This window comes from Olea europaea, chromosome 21 (assembly GCF_002742605.1).
Source record: "Olea europaea var. sylvestris chromosome 21, O_europaea_v1, whole genome shotgun sequence".
Lineage (NCBI taxonomy): Eukaryota > Viridiplantae > Streptophyta > Magnoliopsida > Lamiales > Oleaceae > Olea > Olea europaea.
In genome coordinates this window covers 11,789,251-11,798,019 of record NC_036257.1, presented here as the reverse complement: position 1 = coordinate 11,798,019, position 8,769 = coordinate 11,789,251, and positions in this window count along the sequence as shown.

Sequence of the window (8,769 nt, the reverse complement as noted above, 5' to 3'; positions counted from 1 at the left end):
TCCTTTTGTGTGTAAGCTTTGGCCACAAGTCTAGCCTTAAACCTTAAACCCTCTTCTTTGGTAATTCCCTCCTTAATTCTAAACACCCATTTACACCCAATTATTGACTTATCTTTAAGTCTTGGGACTAATTCCCATGTTTGATTTTTATCGAGGGAATTTATCTCTTCTTTCATCGCTTTCACCCAATTCTCAGATTGTTCACTCCTTAAGGCTTCTTCATACGTGTTTGGTTCCCTATCAACTAGTTCTTCATAACTAGCATAAGCAAGCTCAAAATCAGACTCTAATCTTTGAGGTAATCTATGTGTTCTTCTAACTCTGTCTCTATCTAACTGGTAATCAGACAAAGGGTTTTGTTCTCCTTGATATTCCTCTATAACTTCATCTCTCTCAATATTTTCACTCTGATTATCTTCTAGTTCAGGATTTTGATGCTCCACCTCGATTGAGGTAGTGGGGGTTTGAACACTTAAGGACCTTAAATTTACTTGAGATTCATCACTAATGTTATCTTGCTATTTTTCTCTCAAGGTGTCATTTTCTGATTTTAGACATGGCATTTCAGACTCATTAAATGTAACATCACGACTTATGATAATCTTAACTCCATTTTGACTTCTATCCTAAAGCTTATACCCTTTAACTCCTTCAGGATATCCTAAGAAAACACATTTCCTAACTCTAGGTTCTAGTTTTCCCTCATTTTGATGAGAGAAAACATCACAGCCAAAGTTTTTAACATAGTATAGTCAGCACATTTACCATACCATTTTTCATGTGGAGTATCACCATTTAATGCAGTAGAAAGGTGTCAAATTAATCAGATAACATGCAGTGATAACAGCTTCACCCCAAAAAGATTTAGGAATTTCAGAACTCAACATCATACATCTAACTTTGTCAAGTAAAGTACGATTCATACGTTCAACCACCCCTATTTTGTTGAGGTGTATAAGGAACAGTTTTATGTCTAATAATTCCACACTTTTCACACAAATCATCAAAATCATTATTACAGAACTCTAGGCCGTTATCAGTTCTTAGACATTTTATCTTTTTGCCAGTTTGAGTTTCAGCTTGCAATTTCCATATTTTGAAAAATTTAAAGATTTCAGTTTTATCTTTTAACATATACATCCACACCCTACGAGAGTAATCATCAATTATGGACACAAAATATCTATTACCACCCATTGTAGGATTAGTAGCAGGCCCCCATAAATCAGTATGAATATATTCCAAGATTTTAGTAGTTTTATGCATACTAGATGAAAAAGATGACCTATGATGTTTACCAAGTACACAGTGATCACAGAAAGGCATATTAGACATACAGTCTTTTCCAAATACACTTTTATCATTTAGCAGTTTAAGTCCTTTAATACTTATGTGAGCTAATCTATTGTGTGTGTGTCATCAGTGTCGGTCAAATTTATAGAAGAAGTTGAATTTTTAACAATTTCAGCAGTGGTCACATAAATACCGTTTCTTTTAGTACCTTTACATGTGACAAGAGCACCCTTAATCATTTTAAGCATATTGTTTCCAATTTTACAAGTAAAACCATCAGTTTCTAATGTTCCAACTGAAATAAGATTTCTAGCCATTTCAGGAATATATCTAACTCCATGTAATTTAAGCACATAACCAGTGTCAAATTTTAACGTGATATCACCAATGCCAGCAATTTTATATGCATGATTATTGCATAAAATGGCATGACCACTTTGAGATTCTTGCATATTTTCAAACCAGTCTTTATGTGATGAAACATGAAATGATGCACCAGAATCAAGTATCCATTCGTTTAAATATGATTTCACAGTCAAATTTACTTCAGTAGGTTCAGAGTTTAATAGCACATATACTTCACAAAATTCATCAGAGGAAGCAATAACATTTGCCTCATCGTGAACCTTTTCCTTTTGTTTGTTTTTCTCAACATAACAATCTTTAATGAAGTGTCCATTTTTACCGCAACCGTAGCATTTTCTACCTTTAGTTTTATTTCTTGACCTAGATAAACTTCTACTTTTTCTTTTACTACCAGACGCGTATCCACTTTGGTTATCACGAGTTCTTGACTGAGACCTACCTTTCATAATATGAACCTCACTACTTCTTCTCTCGACTCTCTCAGCTCGCATTTCCATTTCTTTACTTCTTAACGAGTCTATGACAATTTCAGGTGTCAAAGTATCTCTTCCATATTTAATAGCATTTTTAACATCTCTATAAGTTTCAGGGATAGCATTTAACAAAATTATTGCTTTATATTCCTCAGATACTTTTTCACCACAGTTAGTGATATTTTGTACGAGTTTATTAAAGATATCCAAATCTTTTGAAGAATCGATTTTGAAGCTAAAAAAGCTTTCAAGTAGAAAAAGTTTGTTTGGAGTTGACTTAGACACATAAAGTTCCTCCAATTTTTTCCAAAGTTCTTGAGCTGATTTTAATTTACCAACTTTTCTTAATACCGCATCAGACAGGTGTAATATTATAGAAGTGTATGCCAATTCATCCATATTCTCTTTTTCTTCATTAGTCAAGTTTGCAGGATAAGAGTCATCAATAGCTTTGGAAACTTTTTGTTGAACAAGAATACCTTTCATTTTTTGTTGCCAAATTGAAAATTCTCATTTACCATTAAAGACACCCAACTCAAAGTGATGTGTGGACATTTTACCAAAAAATGCACAAAACACAAATTCAGATATGTAAAAGTCACATGTCACATATATTACACGGAGTAACAAGATTCCTATGGTTTCACAATAATGCACTATTCTAGAACTCCAGGGTTTTGTGAGAATCGAGTTCTCAGATCAAGGGAAGAACTAGAATAGGAGTCCGGGTACAAGTCTAAAATAATACGAGATAACGCAACAACGTTCAACAAATTAATCTAACGAAAATTAAACAAATAATGGCAAGTAATCCTAGGTTCTATCAACAAGTAATGGTTGCCAAGCAATGACAACCCCCAATCCTAATGATCACACCACATGATGATCTGCTAGTGCGATAATGTAGAGTTTCAGCCAATTTATCAGAGCGGACTTGTCTGAGTCCGTAAATTACGAGAGATGCGAATTTACTGCTTTAGGCCGCATTTTTTTTTGGCCTAAAGTAATTCAGTAAATATATGGCAATTTCGACCGTTAATTTACCAAGCGCAAAATCTCCAACTTTTTCTACATAACCTGAAACAGAAAACTTCCAACACGAAAAATGTTAGAAATGACGAGAGGAACAAACTGCCTGAAGACAGTTTCGCCAGAATCGCCTCCACGCGCCGTTGCCAGAATCACGCGCCGAACACCCAACACCGCCTTCGCCTGCACGTCTCAACCCCGGTCTCCGTTTCACCGATGGACTTCTGGATTGACGGGAAAACGCGTTTGCAGGTTCGGTTTTTAGTGCAAAACTGGGCAGTCCATTTTTTTCTGCTTTTCTGCCAGTTTCTGGTCGAATTTTGGCCGAATTTTCACCACCACCAAGCTCTGATACCAATTGAGAAGCAAGCCCCCCTACAAATTAACCAAAACAATTGATTAATGTAAGGATTTGCAAAGTAAAATGAAGAAAATCAAAACCAAAATCTGAAAAATTAAGGAACGATTTTCCCCTTTATAATTCGGCTCAGAAACTTGATCCACACCACAAAGGTATCTCCAATTTGACGGCCATTATCAGTCGCACAAATAGATTCACAAAGAAAAGGCAAGAGAGGATTGGTTTGCACTAAGCAGGGAAGTTTTTTTTTTCTTCCTCTTGTTTTTGCTCTCGGTTTGGTGTATTTAATGGAAGAGAAAAGTCTCCTATTTATAGGCTTATAGGAGTAAACGAATTTCACAGGAGTCTGCAAGATTAGATTCGAATAAAAACTGCAAGATTATATCCGAACTGAAAGATAGAGCTCATCCAACAAAAATGAGATAAAATTGGTTTGACAAAGATAACGATAATATTTATCCATCTTTAATGTGAATTTCAAATTCCCTCCAAGTTGGGTATTGGACATCTAACACAATGGGCTGATTACCTCTAAATACCCAATATAATTGGGCTACTTCAATTGTGGTGTGGATTTAATTCTTCAATCCTGGGCTTATAGCCTATGAAGTTAAAACGGGTCTCGATTTTTCATCATAGCCTAGGGGATTTGGGCATCACTTACCAATCATGCCCAACAAGTCTTATTCACTGTAATAAGTTTCTATCTTTTTCCTCCATTGAACTTTAAGAAATGCAATCCTATTGATAGTCTAAGCAATGGATGGACTAATCGGGTATTTATGATATTTTGTGAACGAAATCACTCACGTCCATGTAATTATTGGTCGCGTTCAGTTCTACTATTAACATTTAAAATAATAATAATAATAATAATAATAATAATAATAATAATAATAATAATAATAATAATAATAAAAAATAAAAAAATAGCTGACAATACAAATTATCTTTTGAAAATCTGAAAAAATAAAATATACAATCAAATACGTATTTCAACAGTTTCTGTGCAAATATGTCACCAAATAGTATCTAATATCTAATGTAGTAATATCCAGTATGTAGCAAAAACATGCCACCAAATAGAATCCAATGTCTAGCCAAATTAAACACCAGATGAAATATCTAAAGAACAAATAAAAAACTAGAAACAACAATAACAATGTAATAGATTCTACAAATGTTAAAAATGACATAAATTTATTCTTCTGAAAATAACATAACAATCAACGTTGTCAATTTTTCTTTCCTTCCTCTCTTTCCTTTGCAAACCATAGGGTCATTGGATCAAGGTAAAAAAAAAATGTAAAAAATTAAAAAAATATAGAAAGGGAACAAATTCAAGTCCAGAGCGAGACCCATTGTTAAGTTCAAGAATCGTTCGAACCCGATCTGTTCTCAATTCGAAAGGTTTGATTCCAATTAATATGTCCACCCCACCTATGGAATCGAAAAATAAACACGTATGCAAATTGTTGTAAATGATAAGTTTATTAGTAAATGACAATTGTAATCCTACACTCCTATAAATTATTATCGTTGTATCTTTGATTTTCCCTTATAAATACAGGGTTTTGGTTTTTAATAAAATACACACAAATATATTGATTTTTATTCTCTCTTTTCCTTTTTTTTTTCTTTTCATAACGTGTTATCAGCACGATGCCTTATTTTTCAAATTTTAATGAAGGTAATAATTTTTTATAAGCAAAAATATTTATCACATGTACCAAAATTAATTTGGTAACACGTGAATTTTTTTACATGCATATGCATCAAAACGAGATTGTTTCTTCTTCTATGCTTTTTTGTTTGTACGCAAGTCTATATTAATTATTTTATTATATGCATAATTTAACTTGTCTTATTTGCATGTCTATATATGAAATCAATTCACATACACATTTTGAAGATTTTTTTACTTATACATTTTTGGTAATTAATTTTTTATATAAATTCATATCATGTCTATATAGTAATTAAATATTTTTAGATGTTCTATAAACTTTAAATTAATAATTTATCATGTTGTTGCTCATAAAGTAGCATAACATTATAATTAATATTCCAGGAGAGTATTATGTTTATTACTCTTGAAAAGCGTAATATTATTTTCAATATTCTAGAAAAATATTGATTTATTGCTTTTGAAGAAGCAATAATAAAATAAAATATGCTCTCGAAATAGCATATATCCCAAATAATATATATTTCATTGTGTTTTTGAAGAAGCACAAATTAAACAACACAATATTGGGTTTTATTTTTATTTAAAAAAAAACCAATTTTCTATATTATTAATATTCAAGAAGAATATTAATTATCATTCTTGAAGAGCATGAATTATAATTTTCAATATTTCAGAAAAATATTGACATATTACTCTTAAAGAAGCAATAATTAAAGAAAATATGTTCTCGAAATAGCACAATTTTGAAAAATATATCATTTTGAATTCATATTTATTCCTAAAAGAAAACATATAAATAATATCACGAGACAATTGGTTAGTTTGACTATTTAAATTGTATATGATCATATAAGTTTTAATCATATTCTTCGAAATTATATCATCGAATTATATCTTATATCAAACCAAAAGTTCAATTTGACCTATTTTTTGGCATTGCTAGTTGGATCATCATTGGATTAATAATGATGTGAAATTAAAAATTCAAATGAATATTTAATAAAGAACCAGAAGATTCTTCAATTCAATACTATATGGTGTTTGATCTCTTTCATGAATTTTTTTTTTTTTATTAACCATCACTAGATAAAATAGAAACTGAATTCCCTATATTTTATGAAAATTAATTACGCGATAAATGGGACCCGTCATCCTCCACATTGATCATGATCACATGGTGTTCGTAACCTAAAATTTACAAAATTATTGCTCAAATTATAAATTATGAGCATAATTTTCAGATTGTATAATCAAGAATGTGTATTGTGTCTTGTTAATGTTAGTGGGCATAAATTTCAACATTTTAATAAGTGTTAATTGTGATGTCGATAAATGGTTTGACACTATTGTTTGTTAAATACCTCCAATTAATTTAATTGAAAACAAAGTACTTTCTATTTTTTTGTTTAGGGAATTTTATTATGCATCATGTCAATATTATATTTCTCCATATTATAATTGACTTATGTTCAGAGTCTAAATTTTCTATCTAATAATTTTGATAGTGCAGTATATATAAAATTGAATCATCAAAATGCACTTGGATGGAAACTAAACCAAATGGACGATATTTTATAACACTAAAAAAATTATTGTCAATTTGATTATACAATTCTCTCAACGTTAGGAGGAAGATTTAAGAAGTTGAAAATAATGTATAAATGTATTATCGTCTAAATCCTCGCAAAATATCATTCGAACCAGAAGTTCGAAAGATAATTTATTTAGATGCAATTACTGATCAAAGAGATAAATAATATCTCACGCACCAGTTTTAAATGTTTGAACATGAATTGATGTTATATGATAACAATTTGTTAACATTATATTTAATATATCTATGATACGCCTTAAACTTGTTGATGTTCAATTCTAATACAAAAAATTTTCAAACAAAAATAGAGTAATTAGCAAAAATGATCTCATTGAGGAGGCATATAGTCTTGATGAGTATTTAGACATGTCAAATAATAAAATCCTAGAAGAAGTTCAGGAAGTTGAAATAATGAAATTTGAGATATCTCAATAAATTATATCGTTATGGGAAAAGAAATAAAATAAAATAAACTATCGATAACAATTTTCAACATTCTGTACTGCATCATATAGCAAAGAATCAAAATAAATGTGTCGAAATATAATGATCGAAGTAATGATTGATCAAGCATGTGGTATAATAGTCTTAGCGAATATTTGTTGAAAGAGGGTTATAAAAAATGATGATGTGTACCCATGTCTTTTCATAAAGAAAACAAATATTGAATTTATAATTGTAGCAGTTTATGTTTGATGATTTAAATTTAATTGTAACTCCTGAAGAGCTCTATAAAATTATTGATTATTTGAAAAATGAATTTTAGACTAATGATTTGGTAAAAATCAAATTTATCTTGGTTGCAGATTGAATATTTTTCAGAAAGATTATTTGTTTATCAATCTACACGTATGAAAAAGTTTTTAAAACGTTTTTATATGGATAATACACGTCCATTGGCATCATCTATAGTTGTTCGATCACTTGAGTGAAAAATGATCCATTTTTGTCCACTTAAAGATGGAGAAGAGGTTCTTGGTCCTGAAATAACATATTTGAATGCAATTGTAGCATTAACTTATCTTGCAAACTGCAATCGACCAGGCATAACTTTTTCTATAAATCTTCTTGTAAGATATAACTTTACACCAACTGAAAGACATTGAAATTGTATTAAACATATTTTTCGTTAACTAAAGGGCATTGTTGATTTGAGATTATTATATTCTCCATGATCGAGATTTGCTTTAATAGGATACATAGATGCAAATTATCCTTTTGATCCACATAAAGTTAAATTACAAACAGGAAAACATGATGGAACATCTGAATCATAGAGATCTGCGAAGCAATCATTGACAGCAACATCTTTAAATCATTTTAAAATTATTGTTATCCATGAAACAAACCTAGAATGTTTATGGTTGAAAAACATGACACATCATATCTAAGCATCATGTGGGTTAACTTCGACGAAAAATAATTCAATAATTTTGTATGAAAATAATGCAGCTTGTATTGTACAACTCAAAGAGGGTTATGTCAAAGGTGGCAGGACGAAACATATTTTTCCAAAATTCTTTCATATACATGATCTTCAAAAAAATGACGATTTCGATGTCTATCAAATTCGTTCAAGTGACAGTGTGGCCGCTTTATTCAAAAAAGCATTGTCGACATCTACATTCAAAAAATTGATTCAAGAGATTTGAATACTTCGACTCAAAGATTTTCAGTGATTAATATTAGGAGGGTAGCTGTACTATTTTTACTTTGCTTAGGTTTTATCTCGCTGGGTTTTTTTAGCAAAATTTTAATGAGACAACATTAATTTTTAATATTTCAAAATAACTGTATTCTTTTTTCTTCGTTTGATTTTTTTCTCTTATTTAATTTTTATCAAATAAGATTCTAACGAAGTAGATATTTTGTAATGTGTTATTTAAGGGAGAGTTGTAAATGGTAAATTTATTAGTGAATGACAATTGTACCTCTGCAACTTTAGAAATTATTATCATTGTAT